Source organism: Adiantum capillus-veneris, chromosome 1 (genome assembly GCF_014529385.1).
Source record: "Adiantum capillus-veneris isolate H3 chromosome 1, ASM1452938v2, whole genome shotgun sequence".
In the NCBI taxonomy this organism is placed as follows: Eukaryota; Viridiplantae; Streptophyta; class Polypodiopsida; order Polypodiales; family Pteridaceae; genus Adiantum; species Adiantum capillus-veneris.
Window position 1 is genome coordinate 80,893,030 of NC_140931.1, and position 18,315 is coordinate 80,911,344.

The window sequence follows — 18,315 nt, forward strand, 5'->3', positions numbered from 1 at the left end:
ACGAACGTCTCGGTCAGAGGGACGTGCCGTGCTTTACAGCCCTCCGTTTGGTCACTTTATGCCCTCGGAATCCCTAAAACTGTCAATTTCTTGTAGGGAACTAGGCCCAAATTAGAAAGTCTAAGGGTGCAAGTGGGAAGAGAAGGGAGGAGTGTGGAGGACTTGCCCCACATGCTCTCATTCCCTCTTGAGGAGGTAGGGTATATATATAAGAGTGAGTCTAGTATATATAAGAGGGGGTAGGGCTTGGGCTTGGGCTACCGATCCCGATCAAAATTTTAGTGTAGCCCCCCAGTCAGTCACGCTTAGATATTTTCGGTTTTTTTTTATAAAAAAAAAGAAAAAATTAATTTAGTGTGAGTGACTGGGAGGTCACACACATACGTTAGAAATTCTCCTTTTGGGTGCAACAATCTAGTATATATAAGAGGGGGTAGGACTTGGGCTTGGGCTACCGATCCCGATCAAAATTTTAGTGTAGCCCCCCAGTCACTCACGCTTAGATATTTTCGGTTATTTATATATATTTTTTTTAAAAAAAATAATTTTTAATTTTTTTAAAGGCGACGACCGCGCACGGTTTAGGTGACCCTTTCTTGGACACACACACTGTCAACACCTACCTAACCTCTCTATCCACAGCTCACAGCTCACTACCTTATCTACTTACTAACAGTGCTGCTAACAGTGCTGTTAACCACTAACTAATCTACTAACTAATATGTTAACCACTCTGCTAACTGCTTACTGACAGTGAGCTAACTGTCCACCTACTTCCTCTCTCACTACCTTACTGTGCAAAGACTGTGTGCAGGCAAACCTTAACAGAAAACTGTGTACAGACTGTGTGCAAACAGAAATTGCTAACTGTCTACCTACTTATTCATTCACTGCGAACAAGCTAACGACTACTAATTGTGCAAAGACTGTGTGCAAACAGAAAACACAAGATTATGCAGAAATCACAGAACTTGCAGACAATACAAAAATTAACAACTTACAGAAAAATAACTCATTCCTCTTCCTCTTCCTCTTCTTTCCTACTACAAACAACTCATAGAAGAAGCACAAAGTGCCTCTTGGGCTTAGTGCAGGGTGATTCCCCGGCAACGGTGCCAAAAATGTGCACTCCTTGCCGCACTGTCGAAGCAAGGGACTTGCCTAACACTGTGTGCGAGCCACAGACAGCTCCAAGCACACAACTAGCTTAACTAGTAAGCTCAAAAGATGACAATGGTGTGTCACTCACCGCTCTATGCCCCTGCCGTGGAGGATTCCTCGCCGCGAAGAAGAAGGAGACGTCGCTACGTCGCGCTCAACCGCTTCACCGCCGTCGTGCCTTCGTAATGCTCGATCGCACACACACTTCCTCTCTTTCTCTCTCACACTCTCTCACACACACACACAAGGAGATGAAGAAGAAGGAGATGGAGATGGAGCAAGAGCACTCTTCTATTTCACAAATGAGAGAATGAGTGAATTTTAGGTTTAGTTGGCTTTTATATGAGCTCACCCCATTCACACTTGGGCGCCCATGCTTAGCCAACTAATCCCTTGAATGTCCCAGTTAGAGTGCGCCTCTCATCGGCGATCACTCTTACCCTTTTCCTATTGGACCGACAAGCCCGGTACCTGACTCTACCAAATAAATAATACAATGTCCACCGTAGGTTACAACGTCCGTCTCGTAGGTGATAGGGTGTCCGTGAGCCGTGAGGGTTAACAAACTTGCATTATAATTCAATGCCACATGGATGTGGAAGTATCCTTGGGGTATGCCCTTCCATTAAAATGTCATCACAATAATAGTGATTCATGCAAGCCAACATGTTAAGAACAATAAGTTCAATAACAAAACAAAATATAAAAAGAAATTATGCTTCATTGATATTTCTTACCTAACAACTTCAAAGCTTTCAATAATGTGTACTACATCATGCACAGTGAGTGGGCCTCTCCAACCAGGTGGATCTACATGAGAAATCTGTTAGTTCGAACATCAAGTTGAAAATTTTACAAAGGATATAATTAGATCAAATTACCATAGATGTAATGCGATGGATGATGAAGCATCCAACTAAAAGTAGACAATGTCCAATGCCTTCTAAGACGGGGCATCTATAAATAGAACATTCCATCCCATCCAAGAAACACCAACATAAGCTTTGCATGACAATGAAAGTGCATAGAGAATTGAATCAACATAAAAACTATAGTATGCGACCCATGTGTTGGTGCAAACCAAAAGAGTGCACTATTAATACCACTAAGACTCTTAAATTTGTAGCAAAACATTAGCTCTTAATCACTCGTAGACATGCATAAAGAGTTGCACAAATCTACTCATTTATGTATATAAGCCATAAACTTTTAGCATTCTCACATAATGAGATGAAAAACATGTAAAATGTCTATAATTTTTGAAAGTAGAAATTCCACAGATATGCAATAGCTCAAAATGGAAGACAACACTTAGATTTGAGATTTTGATGCTTTTTTTGAAAACAAATAAGCCCAACTGCAATACCAATGAACCTTCAAACACCACAAAATTTTATTCATGATTGACATTGTTCATGTCTCCATGCAAAATGTCAGAATTCTTAGGAAAAAAATGAAACAATTAGTGGCATACCATTGCCAAGGATGCTTTGGTGTGGAGTTGTAGTTGATAGCAGATAATAACTATAATAATACTCAAATTCTCTATACCTATTATACATTAATCACCCTTGCTGCAAATAAAACCCCAAAAATCCTATATCTTGTTTGAACCTTCCATAAGTCTACATTATATGCATCTTAGGGCTGCACATCATAATAGGGACCGACTGGTCACTAATTTTCAAAGCGAAGAGATCCATAGGAGAAATTTTGATGTTTGCACAAAGGACACAAACTTTAGGCATATGAATATGCATCAATGCACTAAAATGTTGGGGTAAGCCATTTAGCTTAGACTTGATGCATGACCAATCCCTAAAGCCAAGCATATCAACCATGCACCATTATGTGTATGTATGCATCCCACTACATAGAAGTCCCTAATTATATGTTTCTTTATAGTCACATGCTATTCACTATAGGCACATGATATTTGACCCTTCTCCCACATGTGATGGAAATCACTTTCTAGCATTAAATGCCACCTTTCCACTCTGAGCCTATATAAGGCCATATTGCTTACCTTGTATTTTGCTCTTTTCATCCAAATCAATCAAGTGAGTCTATTTCCATGCTCTGTCTCTAATTTTTTTTGCTCCTAATTATTATGAAACTCTCACTACCATGATTGCAACTTTTTGCCTTAATTAATCAAACCTTACAAGTGGTATCAGAGCTGGTAAGTAATTAGTATCTCCTAATTACGTTAATTAGATCCCTAAGCTAGATTTGATGCTCTCCTCCCCTAAGAACTAAATTGATTCATACTTATTTTAGGATTAGATTAGTATAACTCAATTCTAGTTATCTCCATCATTGGTTTTGGTCAAGTCTACACAGCCACTACCCTCACCGATGATTATCAATAATTGAATTGAGTGCTAGTTGTGTGTTTTTCTCTTCTTTTACTTGTCATTTTGTAGCATTTAATGCACTAGTAACTTGTGTGTAGCGGAAATTGATAAGATAGTGAGCATTTCATTAAGAACAAGTTCCTAATGAGCATAGAGAGAGTACCTAATTTGAGAAAGCAACATCGCAATTTACATCTAGCTAATTTGGCATTGACAATACTTGAAAAGAGAGAGAAATAGAACAATTGACAACAGTTGAGGACCGGATTTACATGGATCCAGTTCCCCCTCCATAAAGGCTTTGTATTATAGCTTCTCCCATCAAAGGAGACTTTTGTACAATACAATCCTTGCACTATGGAAATCTCCAATTGTTTACCACACTGTTTTATCGCGTTTTGTAGAGAGAAGGTGCAAATTCAAGTAGAGAAAGAAGAGAGAGGAGGGCGGGGTTTTTTTTGTGTTTAAAATATTTCCGTGAAAGTTTTCGCTATTATTATCGCGTGTATTACCGTTGTTATTATTGAGTCTATTACCGCTTTTATATCCGACAACCAAACTTAGCGCCTAAACTTTCAAATTCTGGTTTAAAATAAACATCCCCCCCCTCAAATTTTGGTGTTTCCCTTCTCTCAATAAAAATTAAAGAAAATTGTATAAAATTTTCTTAAAAAAGAAGAGAAAGAGAGAGAGAGAGAGAGAGAGAGAGAGAGAGAGAGAGAGAGAGAGAGAGGGGGGGGGGGGGGGGGGAGAGGAGGAGGGGGGGGGATAATAAGATTACACTTGGTTACAACTAAAATAATCACTATCAATTGATTAACATAATTGAGCATATTTCCAAATCTAAAGAGAAGAAGAGGGGGGGGGGGGGGGGAGAGATGAATGGATTACACAACCAAAAAACTTCATAACTGCAAAATGTTTATGAATCATCTTCCAAAAGATCTCTACATGAGGCATCATCCAATTCTAAGCCCATGGCTCCTAAATCAATAAAGAGAGACGGAATTGTCGTTTGTGGATGCATTGCGTTCATCATCTTTGAGTTCGTCATCCTCCATCTCATCATCTTTATCATCATGACAATCATCCTCGCTAAGACTTGCTGCCGCCGGACTTGATTCATCGACCTCCCTCTCCTCTGTTTCCACCTCATTCAAAGTCGGGGGTGGAAGAGGGTCGAAGATAGTTTCGAATTCATTAGTGGAAAAAAGGTGTTACGGGAATTACGAACCAAAGTTTTGGTTGGTGGATTGCTGGGATATAGATGACCTATAAAATAGAAACTCAAAGTGTATGTAGAGTCAAAGTGATCAAACATACGTCCTCTAAACTACGACGAGATAGAGGAGGATTAGATAGAAAATGTAACATTTAATGGTCTAAAAACTTATGTGTAGTGGAAATTAGCAAGAACATAGTGGGCATTTCATTAGAATAGATTCCTAATAACAATTACAAGAGTGCTTGGGTGGAGAGAGCAACAAAAAGCATAACACCTAGTTAGATAGCATCAACAATACTTTCAGAAGAGAGAGAAATTAAGATATTGACAAGAGTTGAGGACCGGATTTGCATGGAGCCGGTCCCCCTCCAAAAGTCTTTGTATTATGGTTTCTCCCATCAAGAGAGACATTGTACAATACAATTCTTTGTGTTCCTTCAAGACTAGCTAGTGCAATGAAGATGAAAGCTTCATGCACTAAGCAAAACACTTAGTAAACACAACTTTAATTATCCCCGTTCTCAGACCCAAGACCTCACACACCTTCGAAGATGGTGAGAGCTAGCAGGGTATGAGAGTAGATTGAGAGGAAGAAGGAGTATCTTACGAGAAAGATGTACATCTCCTCACATAATCACTCATATTAGCATAGCTTAATCTTAGTAATTAACTTGATAGAGGAGATGAGCATGCATTGAAGCTTGGCTCTTGGTTGGATTTGCATCCACAAGCCAAGAGTGTGTCGATGTAGGCTTCTATCTCACAAGCTTGGAGTAGGTGATGAGCTCTCCATTAAAGCTTGGGAAGAGATAGTCTTCTCTTTCTTCACACATGAGATTGTGTGAGTGTGTGTGTGATAATTCCTTGCAAAAATCAGCCCCCTCTCTCTCTTGGGCGAGCCCTCTTGCTATTTGCTCTTGCTCAGCCCTCATTGGACCTCCCCAAGTCAAGCCTATCACAATTAAGCAGCATAAGTGATAGCCTTCTGACATGTGTCCCCCTTTCCCCTTTTGTGAGAGCTTTAGGTAATTTAATAATTAAACTAAACTCTCATTGAACCCCTTTGCCTCCTGGCCAATAGGAATCAGGCAAGCCATTGGGCTCCTGAATGCTCATTGGACCCCTTGGGAGACTGTCCAATAGTCTTGTAGGAGACATAATTCTCATTGGTTCTTTTATTAAGTGTTCTTAAATTAATTAAACTAGATTTACTCTAGCCTAATTCTCATTGGTCCACCTCTAAGGCCATCCAATAGGAATTGGGTACTCCTTGTGGGCATCTGGGCTAGGGAGCTGACATGTGTCCCTAATTCCCTTTGTGTAAAGGGAGCTTGTGTGTGTGTGTGTGTGTGTGGCTTTCTTTCTCTCATCCCCTAGAAGAAAGGCTCGCCCCCTCCCATGTAGGGATATGCAAAGACTTTTTTTTCACACACACAAAGCATCCAATTCTCCTAGGTTTGACCTTTGGACATAACCTTTGAATTTTGGAACCTTAGCATTTTGGAAGTCTTAATGGGCTGATCCTTAGGGTCTTTTTATCCCATTGTTGCACATGGATCTTTTGCACATGGCTCCCCCTTTGGATCCCTATTTTCCCTCCTTTGGATCCCTACTGTGGCCGGTCTGCTAGCTTAACCAATATTCTAGCTTTTTCTCCCTTGGCACTTCCCCACATTAAATGATCAGTTTAATATGAGAAAATCATTTAGGAGAATTAGATATTGATTATTATGACATCACCTCTCTCTTGAAATCATAGTCGTCCTTGACTATGGTGTAGAGAAGATAAAGCATATTCATGAGTCCTTTTCTTAGCTGGTAGAGGATCCCTATGTTACCCTACGACATCATTCCACAATGGATGACTAGTCCATTTGGCGCTTGAGAGCCAGAGGCTACCACAACCATGTCTGCACATTAGTCCTATCAATCTTCCTCAGTAGGGTGACAAGCTCTACTTGGTGTTTGGGAGACGTCGTCTCCGCAAACTTGATCTAAGCATGCATACTACTTCATTTTTGTGCACAATAAAGAAAAAGAGAGTCTTATAAGACAAAAAAAACTTTGTTCATTTTTAACATTTTGTACATTTGCTTACTCTTGGGAAGCATTGTAAGCATTGACAAGGTTTAGGTTATCCTTTAATTGTATGCCTTGCATCCATCTAGCATCTTCAAAAGGATAATTCTTAAACTTAATAAGATATCGTCAGATAGTCTTACCGCCTCTTAATACCTTGTCTTCATGTCGGAGAATGGACTCGGGCTGCAGCACCTCCTCTTGGTCCTCGATCTCCGGTGGGTCTTCAATAGTTGGTTCTTGAGGTGGCTCTCCTTTGTAAGGCTTTAATAGGCTCACATGGAAAGCATTGTGTATGAGCCAATGATTGGGCAACTTGAGTTGATAGGTCATCTCATTGATTGGCCGAAGAATCTGGAAGGGACCATAGTACCTTTTTGCTAGTTTAGCATAGTACTTTTGGTGGCCCGTAGGATTCTTGCCCGTCGTGTGCCTTAATCGAGCCTTGGGAAACTTTAACAAGACCCAATCATTTTCTTTAAAGGCTTGGGCTCTTTTGTGCTTATCAGCAGCAGCCTTTTGCCTTTGCTGTGAGATAGAGATAGCATCCTTAATCTTTTGAAAAGATTCTTGTAGGTCTCGGCTATACTCATCTGCAACGAAGATCTTCCCATGTACCTTAAGTAGCAAGGGACTTTTTGATCTTCCCTCAATTACCTCGAAAGGTGCTTTTCCCGTGGAAGTACGTATAGTGTTATTGTAAGCATACTCCACTAAGGGTAAGTACTTCTCCCATTGGGATCTTTGATCTACTTCCATTACATAGGCTTTTAGTAGATTGAGAATTGTTAGGTTAGCTATTTCACTTTGGCCATCCGTTTGTGGATGATAGGCCGAAGAGAAGTTTAGCCTTGTTCCTAAATTCTCAAAGAGACCCTTCCTGAAATTAATGGTCATTCTAGGATCTCTATCCGACACTATAGATATTGGCAAGCCATGGTACTTGAAAATTTGTGAAATGAAGAGGGTTGCCATTTGATGGGCTTTGATAGTCTTTTTGACAGGTATAAAATGAGCTTGTTTACTGAACCTGTCTACTATCGTCCATATTCCCATATTCCCATGGATAGACTTAGACAATCCAAAGATAAAATCCATGGATATGCTCTCCCATGGTGAATTAGGGATTGGCAAGGGTTGAAGCAATCCAAGTTGCTTCCCTCTATCAAATTTTGTCTTTTGGCAAACCACACATTTAGAAACATACTCTTGTATGTTCACTTTCATGGTAGGCCAATAGAAATATGTTTCAATTCCCTTTAAGGTAGACTGAATCCCTCTATGCCCCGCATACGGTGGAGCATGAGATTCATACATTACTTTCTCACGTAGTGAGTTAGTAACGCATAGTCTATTGCCATAGAGAAGATAACCATCTTGTAAAGTAAATGGTTCTTCTTTCTTCCCTAATGCAAGGGCTGAAATCACATCTCTAAAATCGGGATCAATAGCGTACTCATCTATCATTGAAGATAGATCATTGTGAGTTGCTATGGAAATCGCATTCACTCTTGGGCGTCTTGAGAGTGCATCAGCGACTTGATTATTCTTGCCAGCAATGTGAGCAATATGAAAATGAAATTGCGAAAGAAAATTTGCCCACCTCATTTGTTTGTCGGAGAGCTTGGTCTGCGTCATGAAGTACTTAAGACTTTGGTGATCCGTTCGCAGAATGAAAGGAGTTCCCAATAAATAGTGCTTCCATGAGTCTAAGGCATGTAGAACTGCAAGGAGATCCTTTTCATATATGCCTAGAGCTTGCTCAACAGGGTCGAGCATTTGACTCTCATAGCCTATGGCGTGCCCTTCTTGGAGTAAAATAGCTCCAAGGCAATCACCACAAGCATCACATTGGACCTCAAATGGTTTTGAGAGATCCGGTAGTGTAAGCACAGGTTGAGAGGTAAGATTTTCTTTAAGCTTTTTGAAAGCATTGTTCTCCTTAGCTGTTGGGAGAAGAGGGGGAGATCGACCGCTTAGAATATTCAACACAATCTTTCGAGCCATCACCATCAAACTGTCCACCTCTTCTTCCAATTTCCAAGCACACACACTCACCTAGACTATGACACACACACACACAGTAAACATAGAATTGACATAGATAAACTTGTAAGAGAGTGTAGGAGATGTGTAAGAGATGGAGACTAGATTAGAGAGTACATAGAAAATAACCATAGCTTAAGAGAGTAGAGAAGAGAATCTGCAAGAGAAAGGCCTAAATCTAGCCCCAAACTCCACGGCACCTCTCTTGTGGAGTTGGTATTTAATATATTACTTTGAGTTTAAGGTGCCAAAAATTGAGGCCCCTCTTTTACAACCACTTTACTTTTGCAAATGAGTGAAGCTCATTAGTTCTTGCATGACCCATAAGGGGAGTTCCCACTACAACTATTTACAGAGCCATAGTGGCTTATTGAAATGATGTTCTAAGATACTGTGCAAATATAAAATGGCCAAGAGTAATTGCCATCGCCTCTTCATCAACTCCCCGCATTCCACTCTACAAAATCATCATCAACTCAATTAGTAAATAAATAGACAGCACATAATTAACCATTACGCCCAGCTATCCCAATTGCAGCTAACCACTACAACAGGAGGGTGCCCAGTCTCATAACATCCCTCCCACCAGGGATAGCAACTGTCCTCAGTTGCTCAATAGAGAAATCAACTGGACCGTGAGTGATGGAAAGTGTGGAGAAGGTCGGGAAAGTTGCGAAAAAACTTTTCAGGCATCCATTTGGCATCCTCTATAGGGTGCGTGTAGTGGTGGTTTCATGGTCAACTATTTTATCAGGGATGAGTTGCTCTTCTTGGTCTACAAGTGAAGGTGGGTCTTCATAAATGTGGTGTGTAGGTAGGGGTCCTCGGAATGGGCGTAAAAGACTAATGTGAAATTCATTGTGAATGTGTATGTGTGAAGGTAATTAACTATTAGAATACATTACAAGGTTAGGCATCTTATTTAAATAAACACCATGACCCAAAATATAGTGAGTATCCAAGCATGAGCTGAGGATACAAAGAATGTAGAAGATCTTAAGAGTCCTCATGCCTAGCATATCCTGCAATACAACCATAGAAGGTGGCACAGAAGGTGGCCACAAGTGTGATTATCTGAAAAGAAAACTTTACCAAGAATTTAGTACCTGCTAGGGCCAATAAGCCCAAAGCTACAAGATATGCAATACCATAGCAACTTGTAAACTTCACTTTTCTATCAAATAAGTAAATGCTATTATGAAGAAATTGGCGTATTTGTTATACAGACATGTTTCTATCTTCAAATGATGTTAGCACATAAGTAGTAAATAATTCATTGATGTAAATTTGTCACACGTCAATAACTTGTCATTTGGGTTTTTGATAAGAGTGTAAATGATTGCAAAGCAGATACTTATCTTGAGTTTATTTGTTTGGAAGTTTAGAATGCTTGACTCGTCTGCACTGGAGAGAGAGTGCTTTTGGGGTCTGTCAACATTAAAACTAAAAGTGGCTTTTGTGCCTTCATCAGTAACGTGGAATCATCAATGTTTAGCTACAAAAAAGTGAACAATCATATTCAGAAACACAAACTCGGCATGTCATATGACCAAAACAAATCCAATCTGGCGACTTATAGAGTGGATAGTTTCCAAGGGTGTAGGGAGAGAAATGGTACGGACAATGGTAAGAAGATGCTTAGATTTTTGACGTAAAAACTATAAATTGATAACCCTTGAAAAATTCAAAGTAGGTCTTTGAAAAAAAAATCAAAGTTAGAATAGATACTTATCAATTTATTTGATATGTAGACTCGTATTGAGGTGATCATTGGCCCGACATGACTATGACATCATCGTTTGACTCTAAGTTCCATTCGCAAACCAATTTCCTACTGACTTGTCAACTTGGTGGCCATGTTCAAATAAGACTCAAGATACAAAAAATATATCAAAACAAGCACTTTTTGATCTGATTAAAACTTAGTAAGTCGCTATTGAAAAGTCTTCGCAATAAATATGAAAAAAAAGTAATGGACATTATAATAATGATATAAATTCAAAAGTAAAGGAAGAAATGCTTATCAGAGAGAACTTATTGGTGTGGGTTGTCTCGCCATTACGTGGAAAGAGAGATACCATCTCATTGAGTTGTGGTCGCGGTCGGCTCGCCATGTTCCTTTGTAAAAGAGCGGTTGCTTACTTCTTCCTTCAGTTGGAAGGTCTTCGATGCATAGAGATACTCTTCCTCAAAACATCAAGAGTAAGTCGTGTTGTCAAGTGATGGGAGAGGCTTTGTTGTGGCATGGTATGTTTGCCTAAATAGTTTTTTTTTTTTTTTTTTTTAAACGTGGAATTTGAGGTTTTGTCGAGCTTGAGAAGTTTTTGGTGGGACTTCTCAAAATCACCGACCACGAGAAGTTTCCCTTGTATGTGGGAAAAGGGTTTAAATTCCATGGCTTATAGCCTTAATCTCTTGTGGAGTTGATATTTAATATATTACTTTGAGTTTAAGGTGCCAAAAATTGAGGCCCCTCTTTTACAACCACTTTACTTTTGCAAATGAGTGAAGCTCATTAGTTCTTGCATGACCCATAAGGGGAGTTCCCACTACAACTATTTACAGAGCCATAGTGGCTTATTGAAATGATGTTCTAAGATACTGTGCAAATATAAAATGGCCAAGAGTAATTGCTGTCGCCTCTTCATCAACTCCCCGCATTCCACTCTACAAAATCATCATCAACTCAATTAGTAAATAAATAGACAGCACATAATTAACCATTACGCCCAGCTATCCCAATTGCAGCTAACCACTACAACAGGAGGGTGCCCAGTCTCGTAACATTAGCAGACCATGTATACCTAACGCTTTTCTTTGTTAGGTCATGTAATGGTCCCGCAATTTGTGAGAACTTTTCTATGAAGCGTCTATAGTATGCACATATACCTATAAAGCTTCTTTATAGGTATACACACATACCTATAAAGCTTCTTAGTTCATGAAGATTCCTTGGTTTAGGCCATCCTTTTATTACCTCTAACTTTGATGGATCCATTTGGATGCCATCTTGAGAGATAATGTGACCTAAATACTGAATCTCTTGCAAGAAAAATTTACTTTTCTTTCGATTAACATAAAGTTTATTCTCTCTCAGAACTTGAAATATTACCTGTAGGTGTTGCTTGTGTTCGTCTAATGAATTAGAGTAGATGATAATGTCATAAAAGAACACTCCAGTGAAGGTTCGATGAGGCCGGAACAGCTTCTCCATCAAGCGGTTGAATGTGGCTGGTGCATTGGTCAAGCCAAAAGGCATGACAATGTATTCGTAAAGACCAAATGTGGTGCGAAATGCGGTCTTTACAATATCTTGATCAACTATCCTTATCTGATGATAGCCACTTTTTAGGTCAATCCTACTGAAGTAGGTTGATCCTTGTAGCTTATCAAATAGGTCTTCCACCCGTGGAATGGGAAACCTATTCTTGATAGTGATCCTATTTAGTGCTCTATAGTCGACACACATACGATATGTGCCGTCTTTCTTTTGCACTAATAGCACCGGTGAGCAAAATGGAGATGAGCTAGGCCTAACCATGCCCTTCTCAACTAACTCATGCACTTGCCGCATAATCTCCTCTTGTTGAGCTTGAGAAACTCTATAAGGAGGTTTGTTAGGCGGTGAACTTCCTGGAAGAAGTGCAATTGCATGGTCATCATTACCTCGTTTAGGAGGTAGCTCACAAGGGATGTCGTCAATAAAAACATCTTGAAACCCCTTGAGAAAATTGGATAACTCTAATTCCTTTTGGTTGCTTTTATTTTCTTTTGCTAAAGCATTAGGTTCATTTTGAGAATCTTTAACAAAAATCATGTACACGGAAATAGAGCTCTTTATTGACTTGTTGAAAGATGGTGTATGTACAATGGGGATAGTGTTACCCATTTCCTTAGCATCTATATACATGTCTTTTTCCCTGAACTTAAAGGAGATTCTCTGTTGGACGGGAGAGACTCACACACCCATGAAGTGCATGCAAACACTACCTAGATCAACATAATGTCAATCGAGGACACAGATGACACGATAGGCACACATAGGAAATCTCTTTAGCTTGTCAGGCTGAGACTATCCTACACATACAACACTCTGGAAGGCCAACTAAACCACAATCAAGAACCTCACTGCTCTCAACTACACCACCTAGCCACATACACACATACGAAAGGTAACTCACCTAATCATGCCAGATTCATACGAAACTTAAGGAGCACCATCCCCTCACTAGGATACACCTGTTCCTAAGCTTCTACACTCAAAACCCTCACTCTAAACCCATCTGCGGAAAACGCATAGGATGACAGAGCCGAATTTGGAAAGTGCCCGAAACTGAAATTTATGAGTACCTATGCGTAGCTTATGTCGCCACGATTCTATAGACTACTAGCACATAGAAAACAGACATCGTTTGATACACTTACGGCCACAAATAGCTCGTAGATGCGTCGGCGTGTGCGATTCGTCTCGCGTGGAATGCTTGGCGTCGTCGCGTAGCTCTCCTCGAGCCTACAACAATGGTGCAGTCGGATCTCCAATGCGTTGAGCGAGCGGGGCGTAGCGAGAGGATGAAGCTCACACTCACTCTCTTTCTCTCTCACACACAGTAGACGGCAGCGCTAAAACTTGATTATGATAAAAGTCTTCTTACAAAATGACCTAGGTACCTTATATACTAAGGCTACCTTAGGTTTAACCAAAAATGGGGTTGAAAAGGTCAAATGGCTTTGTATTTACAATCTGGAAGTGCCATTGCACCCCGACTTCTGAAACTAGAATAACTACTCATTACAAATGACGTTTATAGCCATAATCCGCACCATTTCATAACTCGCAAAAGATAAGACTTTGGTACGAAACTTGAGTTATGTTGTGTTGTTGACCCAGCGGTCAACATTCCCCCCTTCCGCGTTCATGTCGTGCCCGACATGACTTGATTGTCGATGGCGATGTGGTCTTTGCTGTCGTTTTGTTGTTGGAAAGAAAGTATAGACTATAGCCTTTGCAGTAGCTTGTCTTGTTTGTCCAATCCGATGTACATAGTCTTCACATGATTCAGGAAAATCATAATTGATGACGAACTTTATGTCTTTCACATCCAGGCTCCGAGCTGCAACATCTGTTTCTGTCATTATAGGTCTATTGCTAGATCTAAATTCAAAAAGAACCCAATGTCGTTTAACTTGACTCTTATCATCATGGATAGAGAAAGCTCCATCCATCCCTTGCTCCAGCAAATCTGTCAATTTGGAGTATTTTTGATTCTCAGAAACAACTTCTACAATCTGTAGAATTGAGTGATTGGCTTTCTGATCTTGTGAGCCAATGACAACTTTGTAAGGAGTTATGTTGTGTTGTTGACCCAGCGGTTAACATGTTGCTGTTGTTTTGGCTTCATCTGTTGCACTACTTGTAACTTTGTCGAACCACAGCAAGAACTATGATCCATTAGAGCGGACATCTATCATCATAGCCATTCATCTTTTGAAATCCTCTGATTACTTTTATGTCTGCTCTTCTTCATTGGTAACTTCTTTGTTCCTGTGTAATCATGTTGTTAGTGTTGTCTGCAGCTTTGTCATTGTAGGCAATTCTTCGACTCGCCATTGAGGAGAAGTATGCTATGATCTGAAATTGGTGCTCCAATTCATTTGTCAATTGATTTGAGTAGCATTTCCTTATTGTTGATGTAGAAGGAATATGTACAAGAGGATGGTGATAGGTGTCTTTCGATTAGGGTCTAAAACCTGGATGACCAAAGGGAAAAAAAACCGGTGGGAAAAAAATGCCTTTGGTATACGCTCTTATTGGAGTTGAGCAGTTGAACGTGAAGTACATGTTCATGAAAGGTGAGTGCTTGGGTGAAACATGGAAAGAGTGCCTGATGCAAGTGCCAATTATGGGACACTCTATATGCATATGAGAAATTTGTCAACAAAAGCATGCAATGTGAAAGAAGGAGATGATGGGTGTTTCGAGGAATAAATGTAGCACATGTGACATCAAAAGATGTCTCAATAGCTTCCACCTTTCCAAGAAGGGTTTTCGATGTAGAAGTTTCTCCACTCATATTTCAATGTGCTCAGTACGTGAGTGTCTTTTGGACCTTCTCCTTCACTTCACCAGACTTAAGTACTTAGACTTCGACTCTTTTGCTCACCTATACCAGCATGAGTGACACAACTTAAATATGCCCAACTCTTCCAACTTGAGCAGTACCTGGAATAGCTAAGACGCTTAGACCACAGAGAATATTACTTGAAGCTTTGGGACTAACACCTCACTCATTTTGTGCTTAGCCACTCGACTCTGACTTTTATGACTCGTCGGTTGCTTGTTGACACTGCTTTGTGACAAGTTCTTTGGCTGTTGTAGTGGCTGCTGAGACATACTTCGTGAAGTTTCATCGTTTCCCTGTACCTTCTTCTCTTTGTAGTGCTCAGGCCCGTCGTCAGTCTTTTCTTCATGTGGATTATGGATTTTTTTTAAAATAATAAACAAAGAAAATCTTAAAACAACTCAACAAAAGAAAACTCGTTCAAATAGAAATCTAAATGCTATGTACACTATACACATGTCCCTAGGGGCTCATATATGGATTTTGTCCCCCTACTCCTCTCTAACACTACTATGAGGGCATATACTCTAAATTTCGTCAAAAAATTTATCACAACAAAACGCAAAAATTCAATGCATCTCACAAAACATTGCCCTCTAATAGTCATAATGTTAGGTCCGCATTCAGAATGCCTCCCCCCTTCCTATTTGGAGTCATCCTTTACGACAGGGTATCGCAAAGGGTATGTGTTGTGCTTGGGCAATTAAAAGTTGTGCCTATGCAGGTCTTGTAATGTAGCCCTATTATACATACACAGTCAATGCATGGAAAAGATTTATGCTGTGCAAGATGTGGGTATAAGCAATTTGCTTATTGGCATTTGTTGGCGAGGCTTCCTATTCTAAGCAATGTAATGGTCTTTGAAGCTCCTGTATCGTTGCTTGATTGAAGCGACTTGCTCTCTTCTAACTGTATTGTAATCGTAGGAAGAATTGTAAGAATTCAAGCGGCAATGTACTAACAGTAGTTTTGTTGTTCTTCTTTGGGACCCATTTCTTTATGATTATTGGCTGTTTTGTTGCCGACGCTCATTTGGGAACCCATACTTGCCCGTGCTTCGTTTGTGTTTGAAGAGACTTCTTTGGGGTCCACCTTTTTGTTGTGTGAGTCGACAGTGGTCTTTGCTTCAGCCCTTGTACGCTTGGTTGAGGACGGGATTTAGGCTTTGAAAGTTGATATTGTGGTTGTTTTGGAATCCAAATGAATTCCTGACTTTTTTGTGCTTGAATCAACTTCTTTGGAACCCAAACCTGAGTTGTGAAAGTTGGCGACTTTGTGATATTCTTACCCATTCGTGCACGCTTTCCTTGTTTTTGTTTTGGTGTTGGATCTTGTGATTTGTCATTAGAGATCTTTGTCTTCTTGATCCATATCTATTTTTGGCCAATCTGGTTTTTTGGTATCCAGATTTGTCGAGCTTTTTGGCTTTGACTTGTTGTCCTGTTCTTTTGACCTGTCATGGTTGTTGCTGAAGGGGTTGGTGATAGTGATGGCCTGAGTTGATGATAGGGGATGTCGTAAGATTCATCACTATCGCTACTATCCTCAACAAGGTTGACTTCTTGTACTTTCCCTTGATTTTTTGGCTGGTAGTGGAAAGTTACTGTCTGTTTGCTCGTGGGTGGTATTTTCTTGGAGGACTTTTCTAGCCCATTGATTAGAGCATTGTTAGCTCGTTGCTCTGGTCATATACCTCCTAGCTGGGTCTTTGCATCCTTATTAGGAGCCATGTATGAGGATGCTTGTGGTGGCTGTGTCTTTACAGAGGACTTTGGAATCCACTTTTGATGCACTTTATGACATTGATTCCCGGGTCGTTGATCTTCTTGAATCTCGAAGTGTTCTACAGAGTCATAGAACTTGTCGTCTTCTTCATCTTTTGATTCTCCACATTTCGTTGTGTGCTCCTTGATGTCCGGTTCTCTTCGTTTTCCTGGATTACACTCACTGCAAAATAACGAACGACATCATAGCCATTTTCATCACAAAACTTTGTTGTGGGAGCATCCTCCACGGCGCACATGTCCAGAGTAGCCAAGATGTGTTCCCATCCAAAAGGCTCTAACTCTTCTTCAGGAAATGGTTCTGGGATATAGTCGTTATCCTCTATAACCCGCTCTAGGATACATTCCTCACGTTTCAAGCTACCACATTGTGAAGCTCCACACATCCACAGTTCTTTAGGCTTACCTAACCAAGCTGGAAGTTCTGATCCTGCTACTGTGGCAGCATCAAACTCCTCAACCGGTGTTCTCATCAAATCCCTATAGCTATGGTCCCTCAAGTTTATCTTTGTTATGGTTTCCATATGTCTCAGGTATATATGGTCATAACCCCAATCTTGGACCATTTTCAACTGTCGCATGAATGGTCTTCCCAGAATGATGTCATAGTTGTTCTTCTTGCCAAAGTCAACAACAGCAAAAGTGTGTTCATATTCAATGCCACAAGAAGTAACAATTACTTTTTCTAGCAGTCCTATGGGCTTTTCCTTGTGTCCGTCTGCAAGCTGCAGGGTCATTCGTGTGGATATCAAGGCAGGTTTTCCCCACTTTTTCCAAACCTCTTTGGTTGCAATGGCCACACCAGCTCCACTGTCAAGGATTGCCATGGTTTTACACCATTGAATTCCATAGGAAAGGTGGTGTTTCCATCTTCTCCCTCGTAATACTCGCCTACCTTGTTTAATGGCACTGGCCTAGTATTTAGTTGAGGCATTTCAAGCTCTTTGATGCCTTCCTCGATTTGAGTCATTGTTTTACACCAAATTTCTCTAGACATTTACCCACATTAGCCCACATGTTTGGTCTTATTCTGAGCAACTCGGCTAACATTATTGTACAGGTGACTAAGGTAGATAAAATATATACTAGCCCCTTTGAATCTATGGCCTTGTTAGGAGACAGTCTCTGTGATGGGACTGCAACCACATCTGACTTGGTCTCGTACTCTCCCATGTAGGACGGTAGTGTTCTTAGCGAATGGGGTTGACTATCCATAGATTGTACAGATCCTTTGTCGCCCCAATACGATCGCACATCTAGATTCATTTGAGATTTAGTCTCAAATTCATCTATTGGTGGTAGAAACACTCCTCGTTCATCACTAGTCTTGTCTACTCGTCTTCTTAGGTCATCGGCTTCATTGGCCTCTCTGACTTGTTTCCACAATTCGTCAAGACCATCTATCTCTTTACAATCCTCAGGTATAGCTTGGTGAAATCCCTCGGAAGAGTTATCCGTGGTATTCAGTACTATCCTTGGTTCTAATGCTAGGTCTTTGAGGTCTGGTCTGTGCTTATGACGAGAATCTGGCTCTTTTAGTTCCT